The sequence below is a fragment of the Microplitis mediator genome, chromosome 9 (assembly GCF_029852145.1).
Source record: "Microplitis mediator isolate UGA2020A chromosome 9, iyMicMedi2.1, whole genome shotgun sequence".
NCBI classification, from domain to species: domain Eukaryota; kingdom Metazoa; phylum Arthropoda; class Insecta; order Hymenoptera; family Braconidae; genus Microplitis; species Microplitis mediator.
The window spans coordinates 5,596,539-5,618,705 of NC_079977.1; the positions used below are offsets into that span (position 1 = coordinate 5,596,539).

Here is a 22,167-nt window from a genome sequence, read left to right on the forward strand (position 1 = left end):
GATAAAAGAATGATAAAATGTTTGAGAATCACTGAATGCAGCATTGCCGCAACATACAAACTCGTTGCACGGTCTCTCTTCACTTTCCATTAATGTGTCTAAACAGTGATGTGTACTTTGTTTAATTTCACTTTTTTCTTTTTTTAATTGGATTACACTAGGATTATTTTGAGGAATAAAAAATTGTCTGATTGATAGCGCCCTGGTGATATTTCGTAGACAAGGGCCGGGAATAAATTAATACCCCATGGAGCTCGTCATAATAATTTAGATTTTTTGGACTTTTTTCGTCACCCCGAACAGCCAGATGTCATACAGACAAGAAGACTGCTGATTATTCATGGACCTGAAGATCGGAACGTTTTTCGCGCAAGAAAAAAAAATGCAATTTAAAAAATCCCGAGTTCGTTCTTTTTACGATAACTTTGTAGGTCTAATTCATGGCTTGTAAGTCTAAGTATAGGTTCAATTCAAGCCTTTGCAAGTCTGAGTTGATTCATTTCAAGCTTTTACACAGATTAGGCCCTAAAAGATCTAATGTAGGTTTTGAATGTTCATTTAGGTTCAAAGCCCATACAAAGTCGCCGAGCTTCGAAATTTTCCCATAGATCGGCCGATGCCTGGTTTGCAATGATTGGCCAATGAATGGCTAACTATACTGGCCTGTGCATGGTGAATCATTGGCAGCCGTTTTTTTGCTTATAAAAACGGCGCACAATTAACCGCCGTTCGTTCGCCAACGGTTTAATCGAGTGCTCTTGATACCAAGCTTCAGCCAATGATTGATTGCCACGATTAGCCAATGCTTGGCATACTGTTATCATCCGTTATTTAGCCGATGCTTGAAAATTGGCAGCCATTCACGACCCAGTAATGGGCCGATTCTGTTTTTTTTGGTGGAAGTATGCCTTAGATTTCGACTCGGGTGGATAGCAAATTTCTACTGGATGACTAGATTTCAAAAATATTTTGCATAGATGCTGGTGTGTCAGCAGAAAATCTTAGGCCATCTTTATAGATAATCTCTGGAACTACCCCTTAAGTCGCCCTTAAGCAGTCGAATCACGTGAATTTATTTCATTTTCGTTACGCGAAAAACGTTTTGATCTTTAGGTACGTGATTATTCTTGTACTCTCAGAAAGTAGAGAGTGTATGCGAGAAAAATGAGTAACCGATAAATGTATTCAGCCACCTAGCGGCGAAACTATGCATCATTTGTAATAAAATGTAATTTGATAAAATTTGAAATTAAATAGAAATGAAATTTTTTGTTAAAAAAATATAAAAGCAGTTTATTATTTAGATAAAAATTTTTTTGAAATAATAAAAAAATATATAAATTTGAAAGAAGTAATTGTTGGTGACCGTAATCAAATACATAAAAAAAAGTCATAAAAGTAACAGTAAAAATACCACTTAAGTACGCATAATTTTATAAAAATATAAAAAAAAAATTTGTTTCGTAGTAAGTTTAACAATTTACGTAGCGGGATATTAATAACAATTTTACATACAAAACAACACCTTTAATGACTTTCATTATGTACCTGACATGAGCTACAAAACAAGTCTATTATACAAAGCCACAATCTTGAGAAAATTATTACCAAGTCAATTAATATCTGTATATGGAGATAAATTTATTGAGAATACGTAATACTGAAATTAATCAAGTGAAAGTGAGAAAATGTATATGTATCACTTTATAGTTTTATGTCCCGTGTAAAACAAATTATTGAAAAAACGTTGACTATTTTTAACTACAAAACGTGACACAATGACAATTTTTTTCAACGATTTTTGAACTTCTGAAAATACAAAGAAAAAAAATCTGAAAAACGGTTGACTCTATGGGTCAACCCCAAAACTTCTCATTGTTTTCGGGCTCAAAAAACGATTGGACCGAAAAAATACACATTCCGCTGACAAAAAGTAATTTTTGTCCGACGATATCTTTGGAACTAATCAACCGATTTGCACGTGCTCTGCTGTAATGGAAAGAGTTTATTGAGACTTAGATTTGATCGAACTTAGAAACAAATCAATCAAACGATTCACAAGTAGTGCAACAATAACTTGAGAACTACTCGACGATCGACTTCAAAATCTAATCAGTGCTAAGTCTTGGTAAGCCCTTTCGATTGCCGTTACGATCGTCCAAATCGGTTGATTCGTTCCAAAGATGTCGGACAAAAAGAGTTTGCATACACACACACACACACACACACACACACACACACACACACACACACACACACACACACACACACACACACACACACACACACGCGGATGTCCATCTAGAAATAGTAAAAATAACTTCTTAGGATCTCAAAACTTCAAGATCTGATGAAAACTCGATTTTTGAAAATCGTACCCGAAACCAATAACTTCCTTTTTTTTTTTTGCAAATTTTCAATTTTCGTAGCGGGAAGTTAAAAATTAACTGAATATTAGAAATAAACGTCTTTAGACTCTTTGAATCTCGAGTAAAAGTGATAAATCCTATCAGATTTTTCAGTGCAAAACCCAGATTGAGAAACCTAATTTGAAATAATTCAAACACGATCCGAAACAATTCAAAGTTAGCAAAATTGACTATATATAGATATACACTTTAGCATGAATTGAATCATTCCGAATGAGATTTCTGAATCAGGGAATACAGTCAGAAAAAGCTGTTTCTTCAACTATTTCTGAACGTTTTTGTTAGCATATTTCAATAGGATTGTCAATTATTGATTTTACCCTTGAATTTTCAAGTTTAAACGATAACCTGCAAAAAAAGAACGTCGTTGGTGATGTTTTGAAGTTTAAAATAGGCAACGATTTTTCAACAATTTTTTTGTACACGGGATATTATGAATTTTATTGATTATTAATTGAAATATTAATAATGATAATAACAATAATTAAATTAAATTATCGAATGAAATATCCCAAATGGATATGTGAGATATTGTTATCTTCTCAATTCAATTGCATTACTAATATTGGATACAATTAATATCAAAAAAAATTATTAACTGCAAGAAGATCAAATTGCACCAATTCAATAGTCTTGCAGACAAATTAACACAATTGATTATTTGTATACTTTTTTTTGTACGCCTAGAGAAAGGAGACCAAAATAGCAGGAGATTAAAAAAATTTTGACGATTTTTTAAAGAATTGTAATTATACTTGTGACTTTTTTTTTTATCAAATAAAATAATTATTGGCCTGTATACTTTTGGTCTCGTTGCCCGGCAATTTAAAAAAGATGTCACCTGATAACCGGAATGGAGTTAATTTTTTATTAAAATACCTTTTGAAATTACATACTACAAAATTAAGAGGGAAAAAAATTTTTTTCATTCATAAGTTATTAGAAACAGAAGAAATTTTGAAATTGCCAATTTTTATAAATTATTCAATGGATTTTCATAATTTTTGAATTTGATCAAGCTGTTGGAAAACTTACATATTTTTAGTATCACCCGACTCTCAGTTAAAATTTTGAATCCTCATATAACCGATAGAAATTAGCGTTAAACAAAAAAAGGATTTCTTGGTACAAGAAATATTTTTCATTGCGGAATTAAAACAAAAAATTATTTAGGATTACACAGAAAAAAAGAATTTCTTGGCGCAAGAATTTTTTTGTATTATAAATTGAACACAAAAATTTTCTTGAGACGAGAAAAAATTTATTGACTCAAAAAGTTTTTTCTTGCTCTGAGAAAATTAATTCTCGCTGTAAGAAAATTTCTGTTTTCATTTCATAATACAAAAAATTTCTTTGGCTGGAAAAAAATTTTCCTGGGGCGAGTAAAAAATTCTTGTGCCAAGTAATCTTTTTTTTCTGTGTAGAAAAAATTTCTGGACACAAGAAATTTATCCTCGCTTCAAAAAATTTTTTCTTGTCTTAAGAAAATTTTTGTTTTCAATTTACAATACGGAAAATTTTTTGAGTCAAGTAAAAATTTTTTTTAAGCGAGTAAAAAGTTTTTGTGTCAAAAAATTCTTATTTTCTGTGTAGATCTTTTGATTAAAAAGATATTCTATGAAATTTACTAAAAAAGAAATTGTAGACAGTGAGCAGTAGTGCTAATGTAACTAACGCCTACTAACCTACCGGAAAACATATGCCCTCGTCGTTTATATATACATATATACATATATAACTTAAAGTTAGGCGGTGCATCGTACCGTGGTTGCATCACAAGCGAAAAATAGTCACAACCCAAATTTTACACTGCGTACTTTGACCGTCTTATAATCCAACAAAGATTTGTCTGGCAATTACTTCGACCTCGTCTACTTTACATCGAAAATTTCCTTTGACAACCGATAATAAAAAGAAAAAAATGCCGATATTTTTTATTGTTTTGCAAAACAAATTTCAAGAATTTATTGAAATTCAAAATTACGATTGTTAATAAATTAACATCCTTTTTGTGTTGGCTATGCCAATGTTTGAAAAACTAATTACAATAAATTAGTTTTTATTTACAAGACGTAATTGTTTTTTAGATGAATGCGTAGTAATACATAGTTTATGTTTTGCGCGTACGTGCAATCTCGCGGCCTTGGAATACCAGAGCAAAGCGCGCAGGATCAAGAATGTGCTCCTTTACAAAGTGTGGCAAGCGTTAAAGGGTCAAACCGGACTAGATTCTATTATAAAATATGCACTTATACAGTGGTCAAGATATGAATTTTCCATTGAAAGCTAAATTAAAAAATTTAGAAAATTTCATTTTCTTTTTTATAGCAAAAAAAAATTTTTATTATGGAATAGATTAGTGACGTAACTTGATATGTAAAATCCGTCATAAGCCTGGTCTAGGGACAGGGTAAATTTTTATTGAAATTTCAGTCTCCACTACCGGGCGTTTAGTTTTGTTCTCGACTACTCGTTATAAGCCTGTGTTTATTTTTTAAAATTTTAAACGTCATATTTACGATTTGTTACATACGTCAGTGTCCCGATTTTTCTAGTGCTTATAGCGGTAAAATAAATACTTATCTTTTTACACAAATAATAAATATGATGACAACGGTATTAATTACAGTAATAATAATAATAATTGATATTGATCAACATAATGCTCAATAAAACTTTTAAATTGTAACAGAAGCTTTAATTGTAATTAGTTATTACAATTGTCAACAATAAATAATATTTATAAAATTATTATCCGCGAAAGATCGATAGTAAATTTTCATCATTAATTTTGATATTTGTTCCTATTGTTAGTTTATAATTTATCGAATTTTAATGGAGGCTTATAACGGGATGTCTGCTACGAAACTCAAAAAAGTGGTTAAGTGGGGGCTGTTTGGACTCAGTACCTGCCGATTGAGGGGAAAAGGCTTATAACGAGCAGGCTTTCGACGGGTAGTCGACACTTGTTTTTGGTGGGAAAAATGAAAATTTTGTATTTTTTAAATTAACGCGCCACTAAACTGTAAAAAATCAGGAGTGAATTCGGAGTTTATTCAAATCCGAATTCATTCCATCGCTCGATTGAGGGGAAGAGGCTTATGACGGGTAGTGGACTGTATTTCTCAGTAATATATATACATAATATATATTTGTATAGAAATCAAAACTGCGAAAAATTGGGAGTGAATTCGAATTTTATTTGAATCCGAATCCACTTCATCACTGAGTTCCAGATTTTTTGAAAAGATCACTTCGAAAATAAAGTTTTTTTGCAGCCGAGTAATTTCGGGAGTGATCTGGATTTTACATAAATCCGTATTTACTCCAATTCAGAGTTTTAATATCAAAGTAAACTCCACTCTGGAGTAAATTTTACTCCGAGTATTAAGTAAATAAACAGTAATTCGCTCTGCATTCACTCCGGATTTAATCCACAAATTTATTACAGTGTAGTCTATCGAAACATATTTTGGTTTGTGATAATAATTGTAAATATATATATTTAGATAAATACAAATATATATGATGTCAAATAATAACAACGTAATAATTATTACCCTCAATCCGATTATATGCGATTGTTCTATTATTGTACTTCATCAATCGTCGACCTTTGTAATTCTACTAAAGCCTTGTATATATATATATATATATATATATATATGGACCTCGAGAAGTATATATGTAATAAGGGTTCTCCCTAGTTTCATAGTAAATGTATCAACAATTACTCTATTTACTTTTATATATATTTATATATACATATACATATATATGAATATCTAATACTTGATACATCTTCCTCTTGTATGCGGAAAAATGTCATTAACGGATTTTCTCTTCGGGGTAAAAAATTCTATGGCTTTGAAGTCATATCCGCTACAGTGACATACAACCGTATCGGTATTACGAGACAACATTAGAGGCCACACAAAAGTAATACTTATGTACACATATTACTATATGCATATATTATATATATACATGGGTTTAAGAAATTTGAAAAAAAATTCTCTAACATTTAAGCCTTTGACTTTAGCATTCATACTAGTGAGTGACTTAAAATTCATAGTGAGCTCCATGATTCTGAGGTCAATTGGGCCAGCAGTTAAAAAGTTATGAAGAAAAAAAAATGGTCAAGTCGTTGGATCAGGTTTAAAACTTCTAGCCGATATGAAGATCAGAAACTGAACAGAGCGAAATCTCGAATTTCTATTGACGCAAATAATAAATCTAGTGGAAATTAAAATTTCAAAAATTGGAGTAAAATTAATAATGATATTATTTGTTTAGGAAATTTTTCTTTTAATAGAGAAAAGTTGAAAAATAAGAAAATTAAGTTTTTCACCAGGGGTATGGCGGTAAAATTTGAATTTAAATTTTAAAGGGAAATTATCGTGACATGAAAATTCCGGAAAATTGAGGACATTTAATTTTTTGATAAAAAGAGTAAATAAAAATTGAATATCCTCGGATGTTTTATGAAGTGCAATGACCTATATTAATGTTTCTTATACAAATTAATTACGAGTGTGAATATGTAACAGACATCGGACAAATGGAAAATTATAAATAAATAGAGTAAATAATTAAAAAAATAATATTTACAAAAAATGCACTTATCAATTTCAAAATTTTTTAAAAGTGCATTTTTTTTAAATATTATTTTTTTAATTATTTACTCTATTTATTTTCCATTTGTCTGATGTCTGCTACATTCATAATTAATTCAGTATTAATGAGGTAAAAAAACAAATTAAGTGGGGGTTTTATTAAATAGAAGCTGATATTTTACGGAATACCGCGAAAAATAAATTAATTACAAATTAATGCTGTGTAAACCAGGAAAATAAGTCACACGAAAATCAAATGTCCCTGAAAATCGGAACGTTTTTCGCGGAACGCAAATAAAAAAAAAGAAATGAAAAGTAAAAAATCTATTGAATCTAGATTTCGGAAATGTTTCACACGTCACCCGAAAATGACAGGCCACCCCTAACTACCCCCTTAAGTCGCCTTTAGACACAAATTTCATGAATTATTTTCATTTTCGTTGCGTGAAAAACCTTCCGATCTTCAGGTACATAAAATCAATGTAGTCGATAGATATTGGACTGATTAAAAAAAATCGACTATTTTTTTTCTCGAAACCTCCAATAAATAATTGCAGGGGGGTAAAATGAGCTACCTGTTAAAAGATGAGCTGTTAATATTTAGAGGTCGCTCACCGCAATTTTCATCAGATGAAAGAATTCAAAAATCATTAGACCATTAGACGCCGGCGAATTTCAGTATCGTAATTATTGATAATACTGAAATTAGCTGACGCCTAATAATTTTTTGATTTTTTTAAAAATGATAAATTAAAAAAAAAAAATTTTCAAAAAATTTCACCTAAAGTTTACTTTATTTTCTATATGTGCATTTTTTTTGTAAATTAAATTGTTGAAAAGAAAACTCAAAAATTGTTAAGTGTCTGCTAACTTCAGCATCATTATTAATTGATGATAAATTTCACTTTAAATTATATTTTTTCCGTATACGTTATCAGTGAGATTGTGAAATTAAAAAGACATTAACTATTACGTTATTAAATATACTTCTGAAGACTTGAAAATGTCAAAAGAATTCATTAGTAACAAATCATTGTCTTGTTATCATTCAACAAAAAAAATACACACATACAGACACACATTGATAGCAAATCGAAACTTCACCGGTATGTCATAGTGTAGCCTGCATAACATTAACCAAACATATACATATATAATTTCCCCGAACAAAAAATTTAAAAGTAAAAAAAAAAAAAAAAATGATACTGAAGTCAGCTGACGTCTGATAATTTTTGGATTTTTTTAAATACGATAAATTAGTGAAAAAAAAATATTCAAAAAAATTTCACATAGACTTTTTTCAATTCCCTACATGCGCATATTTTTAGTTATTTTTTTTTTTGTAATTCATATGGTGAAAAAAAAAATCCAAATTGTTGATTGTCTAGCAACTTTCGAATCATAAAAAAAATACTCGTGATTTAAAATTTATTGTATTGATGATCTCAATGATGACATTAAAAGTAGCAGACATTAAATTTTTTTTTACTTTTAAATAAATCAAAAAAATACATATCAAAAAATGCAAATCTTTAAAAGTTTTTTTTATCCAAAAGATTCGTTTGTAAAAATTCTAAAATTATCATGTCTGCTATTTTCAGTATCAATAAAAAATATATTTTTATCTCATAAATTTATAAATATTAAAAAAAAAACAATATCAATTCTGTGAAAGTTCTCGTATTGTAATTAAAAATAATTATTTTTTATCTACGTTCTGATAATTAATTAATTAGTAAAAAAAACAAAAAAAAAATTTGTATGGTCCTGAAGTTAAGACAATTAAAAATTTTCGGATTTTTTTTCAACAGCTTAATTTAAAAAAACTAAAAATATGCACATGTAGAAAATTAAAAAAACTACAAGTGCAATTTTTCAAAATATTTTTTTTTATACTTCATCGTTTTGAAAAAAAAATTAAAAAATTATGATGACTTTTTATGAGTGTGAATGTAACATGATACTGAAGTTAGCAGACGTTTAATAATTTTTGGATTTTATTTTAGACAGTAAATTATATAAAAAAAAACTTAGACAAAATTGCACCTGTAGTTTTTTAAATTCTCTACATGTGCATATTTTTATTTTTGTATTTTTTTATGATTGATTTGCTGAAAAAGAAATCCAAAAATTTTTAATTATCTGCTAACTTCAGGATCATGAATGTAACAGACATCAGGCTAATTTAAAATTAATAATAGAGTGAATAGTTAATAAAATAAAATTTTTAAAAAATGCGCATTCAAAAAATTTTGAAAACAAGTGCATTTTTTATAAATATTTTTTTAATTGTGTATAATTTTCCATGTGTCTGATGGCTCCATTCACACTCGTTACTTTTTATGATCCTGAAGTTAGTAGACAATTGAAAATTTTTGAATTTTTTTTTTACCAAATCAATTACAAAAAAAAATAAAACTAAAAATATGCACATGTAGAAAATTTAAAAAACTACAGGTGCAATTTTTTCAAATATTTTTATTTTATAATTTATTGTTTCAAAAAAAATCTAAAAATTATTAGACGGCTAACTTCAGTTTCATAATTTTTTCTTACTTTGAATTTAAAAAAACTAAAATGTATTCAATTAAAATAATTTTTTGTACACTATGTCCTACTTATAAACCATCATACTTTTTTTCCATGTACCTAAAACGAACTTACTAAAAAAAATGTATCCCATTAACCCTTTCGCGCAGCACGTTTTTGAACGTAAACACTCACGATATCAAGATGTCTTCCCGCTTACCCCCAGGCTCTACTCTCCGTTTGTCTATCGACGCGAACGCAATGCGCATTCTCACAGATCAGACCACAAAAAAAAACAATAATAATAACAACAATAAAACAAAAATAATAATAACTATCAGAAATATTTAAATACTCACATGATATATTCCAACGATAGTTTGTCCCACAAATATATATAAATATAAATATATATATATGTGTACAGCTGTTTATAAAAATCCACGCGTTATCATAAAATAATATATCGAGCTCCAACTCCACACTTACACAACGCACACGTGCACACAATAACACAAGTCTCGGGTTAGTTGTCGCTAATTTATTTTAAAATATTTCAATTTAAATAATAAAATAATAAATAATAACACACATTTATTTCACTAAATATAAAAGTTTGCGTCGACGCGATAAACACACCGGCGCGTCATTTCTATCCCAATATTTAATCACTTATCCGTATAATTGGTGTTATTTTTATTTTAAATCTCACACTATTTAAATTTTTAATTTATTATTTAAATTATTTATTTTACCCGCCACTACGCACAATCGACAACGCGTCACCTTAATGTTTTTTTCTTATTTAATTAAATTGTTGATACAACGATGACACGTTTAAGCACTACTACAATAATAGGCAGTTGTACAAATAAAGCTTGTTGGTATTATTAATTATTTGTTGTTATTATTGTTATTATTATTATTATTATTATTGTTATTATTATTATGTATGCCGGAGAAAATAACACGATAAAGACCGGATTGTTGCATACACTCAGTCTCAGCTATTCGCTGAGAGTGCAAGCGCGCGACTAAGGCGCTCGATTCGCCAGTTGCTGTTGCGCCGCCGGCGACATATTTGATTTTTTAACCGCGACATTCAAATGGCGGCAGCACTATCGCAACATGGGATTCGTTTCAACACGGCTGCGCATAACAATACGAGATAATCACTACTGTGTTATAATAATTTAATCATTAATATATAATATGTAATGAAAATATATATGTTTTATATTATTTAGGTTTTTTGTTTTGTTGTTATATTTATTTATGGCGGTTAAATTTTATTTACGAGTGTAATATTGAAGTCAGCCGGCGTCTAATTGTTTTTGGAAATTTTTTTGAATAATAAATTGTAAAAAAAAAAATATTTCGAAAAATTGCACATATAGTTTTTTAAATTTTCTGCAAGTGTATTTCTTTTTTTTTTTTTGCAATTATTTGTTGAAACAAAAATTTAAAAATTGTTAATTGTCTACTAACTTTAGGATCGTGAATGTAGCAGACATCAGACAAATTTAAAACCATAAATAATTTAAAAAATGATAATGATAAAAAATGCACTTATTAATTTTTAAATTTTTTGAATACGTATGTTTTTTAAATTTTATTTTGTCAATTATTTACTCCATTTATTAATAATTTTAAATTTGTCTGATGTCTACATTCACACTCATTACTTATAAGTTGTTACCTTAGAGTTCATATTTGAAAAATTTTCACTTGTTCCAGAAAATTTTTTGTATTAAAATTAAAAACAAACAATTTTTTGAGTTGAAAAAAAATTCTTGCGCCAAAAAATTTTTTTCCGGTTCGAAGATAATTATGAGTGTAAATGTAGCAGACATGCGACAATTTTTTTATTGCATAAAAAAAATTAATAAAATTTACAAAAATGCATGCACTTATTATTGAGTTGTCTAAATGTGCATTTTTTTATTTTTATTTTATAAACATTTTAATTCATTATTTGAAAGTTTCAAAAGTTGTCAGATGTCTGTTAACTTTATTGTCTTAAAATAATTATGATCCTGAAGTTAACAGACAATTAAAAGTTTTAGGATTTTATTTTGAACAATTAAATTTGAAGAAAAAAAGAAACTGAAAAAATGCACATGTAAATAAATAAAAAGACTATAAGTGCAATTTTTTTAAAATATTTTTTTTTTTTATAATTTATCGTCTTTTAAAAGCTCCAAAAATTATTAGATGTCGGCTAACTTCAGTATAATAAATAATTATGATGCTGAAATTAGCTAAGGTCTAATAATATTTGAATTTATTTTCAAAACTATGAACTAAAAAAAAATATTTTAAAAAATTACACTTGCAGTTTTTTTAATTCTCTACATGTGCATATTTTTAGTTCATTTTTTTTTTTTTTTTGGAAATTAAATTGTTGAAGATAAAAATTCAAAAATTGTTAATTGTCTGCTAACTTCAGCTTCATTGACAATTTCTGTCTTCAATTTACACTGCAAAATATTTCTTGAGCCCAGAAATTTTTTTTTCTGTTGTTTTGGAATATCGTTTTTTTAATTTCAAAATGCGATTGAAAATTACTGAGCTTATCATTAGTTATTTATTTTTTTTAACCCTTGGTTACACTTCTGGGTGTGTCATTACGGTCATAAGGGATCTGTAAGATTTTCGCGCCTTTGATCAGTAGAGGAATAGGTAATCAATATTTATATTTAAAATTTTAAAGGGAGAGTATTTAAAAATTTTTCACAATCAGATATAGAAATTTGGAGTTCAAAATTTCTGAAATTTTCCGGACCGACTTTCTATTATTCAGTTTGACATTAAAATGTGAAATTTCTAATTCACTTGCGATAAATTATAAATGAACTTTCGCAATAATTAATGAATAATTCGAACAATCAGAAAATTCGACTATTCGACTATTCGATTACACCCAAGTCATTCGCAAGTTTTAATAATTCACACAACCCTCATTTATATACGAAAAAGACAAATAGAGCAATATATCAAACGGACCGAGTTTTCGATCGTAAAAAAAAAATAACCTCGAATTGCTATAAATGACTCGGTCGCGGACTCATCGTATGTACATATGACGATAACGTGAGAGCTGTGTCGACGCGAATTGAGTTGAATGATTGGCGGGGATCGTTGTCGCATTTTATTTGTGTGTAGACTAGAACACGTGGACAACAATAAATAAAATTGATTACAATAAGTATATATCTATATATCATATTTGTCCGTTATTGATTCAACATTTTGTATATTGGATTCACTTAAAATATTACATACATATATACATTAACGATCATTAATATAAATATATATATACATATTTTGTACACTTGTTCGTTGACCTACAATGTCATTGAATAATTATTTTTTATTAAAATAAGTCGAATCAGTATTTGTTTATTATTATTTTCAAAAATTTTAAGTCGAGATACAAAAAATTTTATTTATTTTACTCAGCTGGATTTTATCATTTTGTTTTTATGGGAATAAATTTTCTATACAAAAAATATTTTTAAAATTAAGTATGTACTTAAAGTAACAAGTGTTTGAAACCTTTTATAAATATGAAAATTATCTATGAACACTTGTAACAACTACAAGTTCCATGTTGACTATGCAAAGAAAAGTCTATGGAAAATGAAATTCAAATTAAATTGTATTCAAATTCTTCAAATTTTATCTAATCAAACAAATGTTTATCGTATTTTTTATGATGATAACCCATGTTTTTTTTTTTTCTATTCAACGAACTATTGATATTTATTGAATGAATAAATATATAAATGTAGATCAAAGCAATTAAGTTTTTTTTCTGGTGAATAATATCAGCGGCTGTGATGGATGACCAGAATATAATAGATGTCGAGTAGAGCGAAATCTCAAAGCAAGTGATGTGGGTGATAGAATTCGCGCAAGAGATAGATCTTACGAGATGAAAGAAAAAATAAAAGGAAAAAGGAATATGATGTTCATTGTGAGCGTCTGATCTGAGAAATCCGAGGGAGGCTTAAGAAATTTTCGATGACGATGCAACGTGGGGTCAAGCACGATCTTAACTATAAATAGAATAGGGATATATATATAGGGGAGAGGGGGAAAACGGGGTACTTAAGGAAATAGTAAGTTTTCGAGGACTCAAATACGCTAAATCTTTTTTTTTTATATTCGAAGTAAATAAAAAAAATTTTCAGTTGCTGGTAGAAAAAAAAATTATTTTTGTAGGTGAAATGGGAATCCCCTAAAAAAAGAAAAAAATAATAATTTCTGGATATTGAGGGGGGAAAAAGTCTGAGATACAAAAAAAAAGCAGATTTTTGTGATTTTTGTTTTTCAGAGTACGTTCGTTATTAAAATTCTCAAAATTAGTGACATTATTAAGCATTATTTCAAGAATATTCTGCTAAATTTTCATTAAAAAATATTGAAAAATAAGCCAGTGGTAGGGGGGAGAGACGAGTCACTTTAAAAAAAAAATCTCCATGCGGTAGGCAGGATAACTCATGACTGCCTCATCTGAAATCAAAAAACCAAAAAGATTTCTTGAGTACATAAGTTTATCTTGGATTTGAACGAAAGATTTTTTTTCTTCAATAACTACTTATTTTTTAATTAAACAAAAGGACCAATTTTTGGTAAAAATCAGAATTTTTTGATTGCACCTTTACCAAAAATTCAAAAATTAATATTTTGTTTATTCCTTCGTTCAAATCTAAGATAAACTTATGTACTAAAGAAATCTTTTTGGTTTTTTGACTTAGATGAAGCAGTCATGAGTTATCCTGCCTACCGCATGGAGACTTTTTTTTAAAGTAACTCGTCTCTCCCCACTACCACTGGCTTATTTTTCAATATTTTTTTATGAAAATTTAGCAGAATATTTTTGAAATGATGTTTAACAATGTCACAAATTTTAAGAATTTTAATAAAAAACGTACTCTGAAAAAAAAAATCACAAAATCGTGCTTTTTTTTGCATCTCAGATCCTTTTTCCCCCTTAAATAAATTCGACGAAATTAAATTTTTTTGTACAACGTCGTGAGCTAGTTTAGAAAGTATAGAGTCTATAGTTATCTCTTGCAAGGCCCCAAAATAATTTTCAAAAGCTGCTGAAAATTTTTGTTCCTTGTCTACAAGCTTCTAGGCAGTCTGTAAGACCCAACGGAGCATAATTATTATTTCTCGTCTTCTGATTGCTAGATATGTTTTTTTGACAATGAAATGTTTCCGGTGGAGTTGAATTCTTTATTGCAAGTTTCGAAAGGTTGTATCTACGATTACGCACGTCCTATTTACGTTTTCGTACGTCAACTACGTCTAAAATACGTTTTTACAGTTATTTACGTTTTCAAAGATTGAATTTACGTTTTTAACGTCTAGTAGTGCAATCTACGATTTAAATTTCGACTCGGGTCACTAACATTTTTCGAATGACACTCGATTTTTGAAAAAGTTTAACTAAAAAAATTCAAAATAGTGCTCAATTATATTTACAAAAGTAAATTTTTTTTATAAAATTTTGGAGGTACCCCGTTTTGCCCACCCTACCCACCCCACTGCCCCCTATATATGGGAATTAAATCACAAAAGTAACTGAGAAAGACAAAATATAAATAAAATATGGCTGTGTCGTATACAAAAGATATAAAATTATGAGAATTATAAAAATAAAACAAGTCGAGATGAAAGGGGAAACGGGTGGAGAAGGCGGTTGCATTGAATACCGGTAATCTGTGGTAGGAGGCATGTAGGACGAACGGATGGATCTTGATTTTGTTGTGCTCGCGGTTCGCTGAGATAACAAGGACACAAGACGTTAAGGCTTGCGAGACTCGAGAGCAAAGTTGAGAGTTGTACGGATACATAGAAAGAGATAAAACAAAAAGTAAGAAAAGTATATATATATGTATGTATAGTTGTGAACTCAAGAAGAAGAAGAAGAAAAATATGAAGAAGAACGGATACAAACGAATGAGGCTTGGTCGGCAAAAAACAAAAGTGCATCTTTCAGCAAAATGGCCGTCGCTTCACTGACTCTCTCAAGGTTACCTCCACTTCACTACATATATATATACATAACATACTAGCAATCGTTCAGTGACTATCTGTTCAGCTGATGCTGTTGTATATTCATCAGCAATTCACACGGATAAATCTTAATGTTATTGCGAATAAGGCTGATATTAAATTGCTAATACTCTTTTATCAGAAATATCTTCAAGCAAATTAATGCCGACATTTACTTAATTTGTTACCTAGGTGATAACAATATGATATATATATTATTTTAATCTGTATTTAACAAATTATTAATGCTACTTATTATTTAATGTTAAATATTTATTTTAAATTAAGAAAGTCATGTTAAATGTATGAAGAAACGAGTGATTATATAATAAAAAGAAGATATGGCTTTGCATATACAATAAGCGTGAATTACTATTCAAATTATGATCGAGGTCACTGAAACATCATCACATATATTTTTAATGTTTCATATAGATTTCAAATTAATATTTATATATTCTGTCGTTTATCTTATTAATATAATTATTTATCGTAATACACTGATGTATATATGTATACATATAAATAAGTATTGATGTCCTGGTTAGCAAATTTCTTACTTTAACATTTTTGGCAAAATTTGTTTTTTATATTCAGAAATTATAAAAGGTGTGGCGCGAAAATCGCTCAATTTATACTTTTAGGGCTGAAGGGAAGCGATTATTTTAAAAAATTGAATAAAATGATTTTTTATTACACGAATCTGATGAGAAAATTTAAACTTCTCGCGGGAATAAAAAAATTACAAGTCGTCTATATAAGATCCCAGCGTTTTTGAGCAGAAGAAGAAGATATAAAAGGGAAAAAAATAAGGCTGCAACAGGACGCAGTCCTGTGAAAACAACAGGATTTTTTTTTTGAATCAATAGAATAAGGAACAAATTTCAAGTACCAATTTTTCTTGTCAGTATAGAAAAATTTCAAAATTTGAAAAAAAATTCAAATTTTGAAGAAAAGTTCAAATTTTCTTCTCGCAGGACTGCGACCTGTTGCAGCACCAATTTTTTTTACGTGTATAGAAATATTTTTATAAAAACAAGAATCGATTTTTGTCATAAACTCCAACTTTTTTCATGTAGAAAAAAATTTGACTAAAAAAAAAACGGACGTTTTCTATAAAAATAGACACAACTTTGTTATTTTTTAACTAAATCTTACAGCAAATTATTGAGAAATAAATGTATTTTGACATAAATTGGATGATAAACTATCAGTTTCCAAAAATTATATTAATTTTAATGAAAGATATGAAAAATTTCCCATGGAAAAATTTAAAAGTTATCAAAAAAAAAGTGTGATTGGTTTTTTGAAAATATCTCTGTAAATATCAATTTATTTGAAAAATTGCAAGAGACCTTTTTTGTAGAGCTTTAAATTCTCCACAAAAAAGGTATCATGTACTTTCTTCAAAAATTGAATAGTTACTGAAATATTTTGAGCTTAAATTCTCAAAAGTGAAAAATAAAAATTTGGAGTTTAAAATATCCTGAGATATTTTGAATCCCATGTGACCATTCGGGTCAATGCTAACCCATAAAATCTGCATACTATCCACGGTTTTTCCAGATAAAAAAAAATGGCCGCAGTTTTGTTTCCGTCGAAATTAAAAAATAAGAATTAAAGGTTCGTAACCGAAGACTCGAGTATGTCATGTAATGCAGCTGTACTAATGTGGTTACAGTGTAGATCGTGGGCTGAGGACCGGTCCCGGAAGGTTACACACTGCGAAAGTGTTCTGGGTCAGCGGGTAATCGAACGGACGCACGTAGAGGATCCGCTTGCATACGCAATTGCACGTCAGGCCAAAGTAAACCCGAATGAAAAAGTAAACGCTCAACTTGTTAATTTATCACGCTGTTTTCTTTACTCATCTCTCTTCTTTCCTCACATATATCACACGTGATTTAATTTAAATATATTAAACACATATTTTTTTATCTTACGTCTCATATATTATTATTTATAACTATAAGCATAAATTATTTTTATAAAACATCATTTTATTTTATTTAGTATCTCCTATTTAATGCGGCAGCGAGACAAAAAGGGGGGAGGGGGAAAAAAAAATAATTAAAGTCAAATATAACGAGCACGTTGGACGAATGCCATTGAACGCGACCGTACGATGCACCAGCCCTAGTATTTAGAACTTATTTTTAATTTTATCTTATAACCAAGTCTTTGGGTTATGAACTTATCCAACATTTATAATATATATATATATAAAAATATAATAAATAGATTTAATTAAAAGTTTGAAAAACGCTAATTATTGCGATAGATTTAATTAAGTTCAGTTACGCGGAAGTTGTCATTGAAATATAATAAGAAAAAAATTTTCAGATCAATCTTGTGGCCTCTTCACTCGGGAAGCGAGAGATTGCAGTTTCCGGTGAACCGCACAGCAAGTAGGATAGTGTGTAGGTTAAAGTGTATATAGAGTAGATAGATTGCATAGACCATCAGTGAGAGTAGTAAATGTGATGGTGATGCCGATGGTACAAACGAGTTCACTTTATGCGATGCATCAGCGGTGCATTGAGCATCGCTGCGTCTCAAGGCCGAATCACCCGAGAACTAAGGACGCTTATAATCCCCACTTATATATACTGCATAGTATAGCTTGTGCATCGGATTCTCCTCCTATCCACTCTATCATATTATCATCCTCGCTTACATGCAGTTTTACAAGAGACTGCATTATTATTTTATACTTTATTACATCGATCAAGTACCATCAGTAGCTTTTTATATGTTAAAAATATATATATGTATCAATAATACATTTTGGTATTTTAAGTGAGATCGTTGATTACAACAAAGTCATATTTAGCAATAGATAATTTTATTTATTTGGTAATTTTTGAATTTTTTTTTGGGCGGTAAATTATAAAAAAACAAATATTTGAAAAAATTGCACCTGTAGTTTTTTTAATTTTCTACGTGTGCAATTTTTAGTTTTTGTTTTTTTTTGTAATTGATTTGGTGAAAAAAAATCCGAAAATTACTAATTGTCTGCTAACTTCAGGATCATGGTAATTTTATATGATCACGACGTCACATTTTTTTAGTTCTGAATTACGATATTGAAAAATATATGGGTGCGCGAGTCAAATAAAATAGTAATTTTCAATTTGAAAATTGTACCGATTATTTCGAATTATTCGAAAAACTCAAATTATTTCATTTTCGGATCTTAGAGAAATTTGTGGTACTGAAGTTAGCCGACGTCTGATAATTTTTGGGTTTTTTCAAAAATGATCAATGATAAAAAAAAATATTTAAAAAAATTGCACTTATGGTTTTTTTAATTTTCTACATGTGCATATTTTTAGTTTTTTTTTTTTTTTTTTTTTTAATTGATTTGTTGAACAAAATCTGAAAATTGTAAATTGTCTGATAACTGGATCATGATAAATTTTAAAAATATTTGTCAGTTTCAAAATTATTTGAATTATTTTAAAGTTTTCGAATTAATCAAAAAATTCTAATAATACTCAAATTTTCGAATTAATCATCAATTTTCAAATTTTTCACAAGTATTCGAATTATCTGTCAGTTTTTAAATTATTCAAAGATTCTAATTATTTTTAAGTTTTCAAATTATTTGAAAAATTCGAATTTATTTGCCGGTTTTCGAATTATTTGTAAAATATAAATTCACAAAAGAATTTCTCACCTCAAAAAAATGTACCCCTCCCCCCTCCCCTAGAAAATTTCTATTTTGAATTTATAATGAAAAACATTTTCTCGCACCATTTCCTGCAGGAAATTTTTTTTGTGTTATTGATAAATTATTGTTGAAATTTTTTATAATTTATCAGAAATGTATTGAAAATTTTCTATTCCAAGTTCGAATCGAATATTCGAGTTCAAATCAATTAATACGAAAACTTGCGATTAACTCGAATAATCGAAAATTTGAACTTTGAATCGAGTATTATAAATCGATTTCCTTCGATACGAACAGAATTCGCCAATTCAAAAAAAATAGTGAAATTTATTTCACTAATAATCGTTACAAAGAACTGCGCAGAAGGAAAAACAGCTACGCAGTTCTGATCCACTACGCAGTTTTCAAATATATAGAGATAGAATACCTCAGAAAACCATAATCATGTCCTACGATATATTTGCGACGAAACTGCGTAGCCTAATATAACACTTTATATATATATTTATATAAGAATAATATCTGTAATCTATAAATTGAGAATAAGCCCCGCATGGAAAAGCCCTATATTGTTAAAAATATATACATAATATATATGGTGAATACGTGATATGTAAATGTATGGCGGCAAAAATATATATATTTATAAAAATACGTTTTTTACATATATTGGATTATATATTTTTAATTATATATTTCTTTTTATATAATGTTTTATATTTCTCTATATATATTATCTCATATAATGCTCAATATATTTTTGTCATATATGGATGATATATATGTAATTTCTAAAGTATAATATAATAAAATTCATATATATTTTGACTCATATAATTACTCTCTTAAAATGAATCAGTGAAAAGTGCTGCAAATCAGTGAATATTCACTGATTTGCAGCCCTTTTCACTGTTTCATTTTAAGAGAGTAGTGATATATTGTCTGTATATAATTGATCATACATGGAAGAACTACCCCGTCACTTGGTGCTTATTGTTATTGTTACTAAATCATGAAGTTAAATTTTATTTATTTAAAAAATTTCAATTTATCTCTAAGAATGTCCCGCTCAAAATTTTCATTTATGTTTGTAAGCATGTGTGCAAAGAACAAAAAATATAACAAATCCTCTTTACTATGTAACTTTTCATACTTGATAATCCTGATAACACACATCTATAAAGTAAAAAATATGTACTTACAAAAATGACCAAAGTATGTAACATAAATTCTAAAGATAAATTGTATTTAGAAATTTATGTAGTAGCAATATTTTCAAAATTGTGTAGTTTTGCATACAGCAACGACAAGTCGTGATGCTTAAAAATTAAAAAAATATCATTTTAAATATGGCAACGTTTAATTTTAGTAAAAAAAAAATTTTATGACTTTCAGTTGGTTGTTTGTATCTAAATTCTGCGTAGCTATATAATTTAAATATGCAGCCATTGAGTAACTCTTTTGAATAACAGGTGGACAACAGGTTTGTCTAAAATATCAAGGTCATCTAATGGGAGTTTTTTAAAACTAGATTTCAACAGGATCTCACATATATGTATATATATATCCTATCCTTTTTTTTCGAGGTCACTAGAAACATCTGTTCCCCGTTAGACAAATTAACCCGCACCTTGCAAACTGTATCTTACTGTTGTTGTTTATGTTTTTGGGACATTAGTCTACACCTTGCGAATATATAAACTAATTTAGAAAACAACTGCGTGTAAAAAAAAAATTATTTCATACAATAAATTTTTTTAAGAATTCTAAAATTAAGAAGAATAAAAAATATATACGTAAGTACTGCGTACAATCAATATGTTGCGTATATTTAATTTGGTTTTAGTATGACCCGAAAATTCTTTAGACGACTGTGAACGTGACTGAACTAAAACGCGGAATATTTGAAATTTACCCACCGATTTTCTTGACAAAAAGCACAAGAGACTCATTACATATTAAATCATAAATTAATTGCAGTTGAGGGAATGTATTTAACTGCTGGTTCTATTGCAGTTCTTGCTGTATATAACCATTCATTATGTAATTACATTTCGTTTAAATGTATTGTTAAAATAAATTTCGATTATTACATAATAATTAATTAATTTGACATTAATTAATTTTATTTAAATCCGAATTCACTTTGTCACTCGGAGATTCGAAGTTTTTAAAAAAAATTATTCTGCATTCGAAGTGAATAAGGAGTTTGCTTTTTCAGCTGAGTGATTTCGGAGTGATCTGGATTTAATTTAAATCCGCATTCATTCCGATTTAATCTGCGTTCACGCCGTAATTTTTTTACAGTAACAATATTTTAAGCGTTAATTTTTTAAATTAAATTTTACACTCTAAAAATGAATGAGTGAAGTTCAGTTCGAATTAGTGAATATTCACTGGGGGCCAGCTATACGTATACCACTAGTTGAATTAGTGGTACATATACTTATAGCTGTAGAAATAGTAAGCATCCACTGACTCGCAGTGGATTTCACTAATTCATTTTTAGAGAGCACATTTTGATTAATAAAAAAATTATTGATATTTAAATTTGTTATTAAATTAAAAATTTTTTATAAATATATAGACAATTGTAATAATTATTTGTTTACTTATTTATTAATTTCACTGTAAAAAATTAGTGGAGAAAATCGACTGCTCAATTTCAAAACACAGTAACTGACAAAAATAAAAGTTTTGAAATACGTGTTGAATCAAGTCCACAAGACTCTGCTGGAACTAAAAATACTAAAAAATCAATTTTGAAAAATTTGTCCCTTACTGTGTTTTGAAATTGGGCAGCCGAAATACGGAGTGAATGTAGAGCTGATCACTATTTATTTACCCT

General features: G+C 28.5%; 1 protein-coding gene across 3 annotated transcripts in view; it reads right to left on the bottom strand.

The window, feature by feature from the left end:
- The window catches only part of LOC130675224 (ecdysone receptor-like), a 121,046-nt gene extending 110,442 nt beyond the window's left edge, over positions 1–10,604 (bottom strand). For 2 of the 3 annotated variants that reach the window (XM_057480791.1, XM_057480789.1), the window contains exon 1: positions 9,934–10,604. The gene's annotated coding sequence lies outside the window, so the exon portion shown is untranslated. The remainder of the gene's footprint in view (positions 1–9,933) is intronic. The other variant, XM_057480790.1, reaches the window with a different exon arrangement.
- Between the last annotated feature and the right edge of the window lie 11,563 nt (positions 10,605–22,167).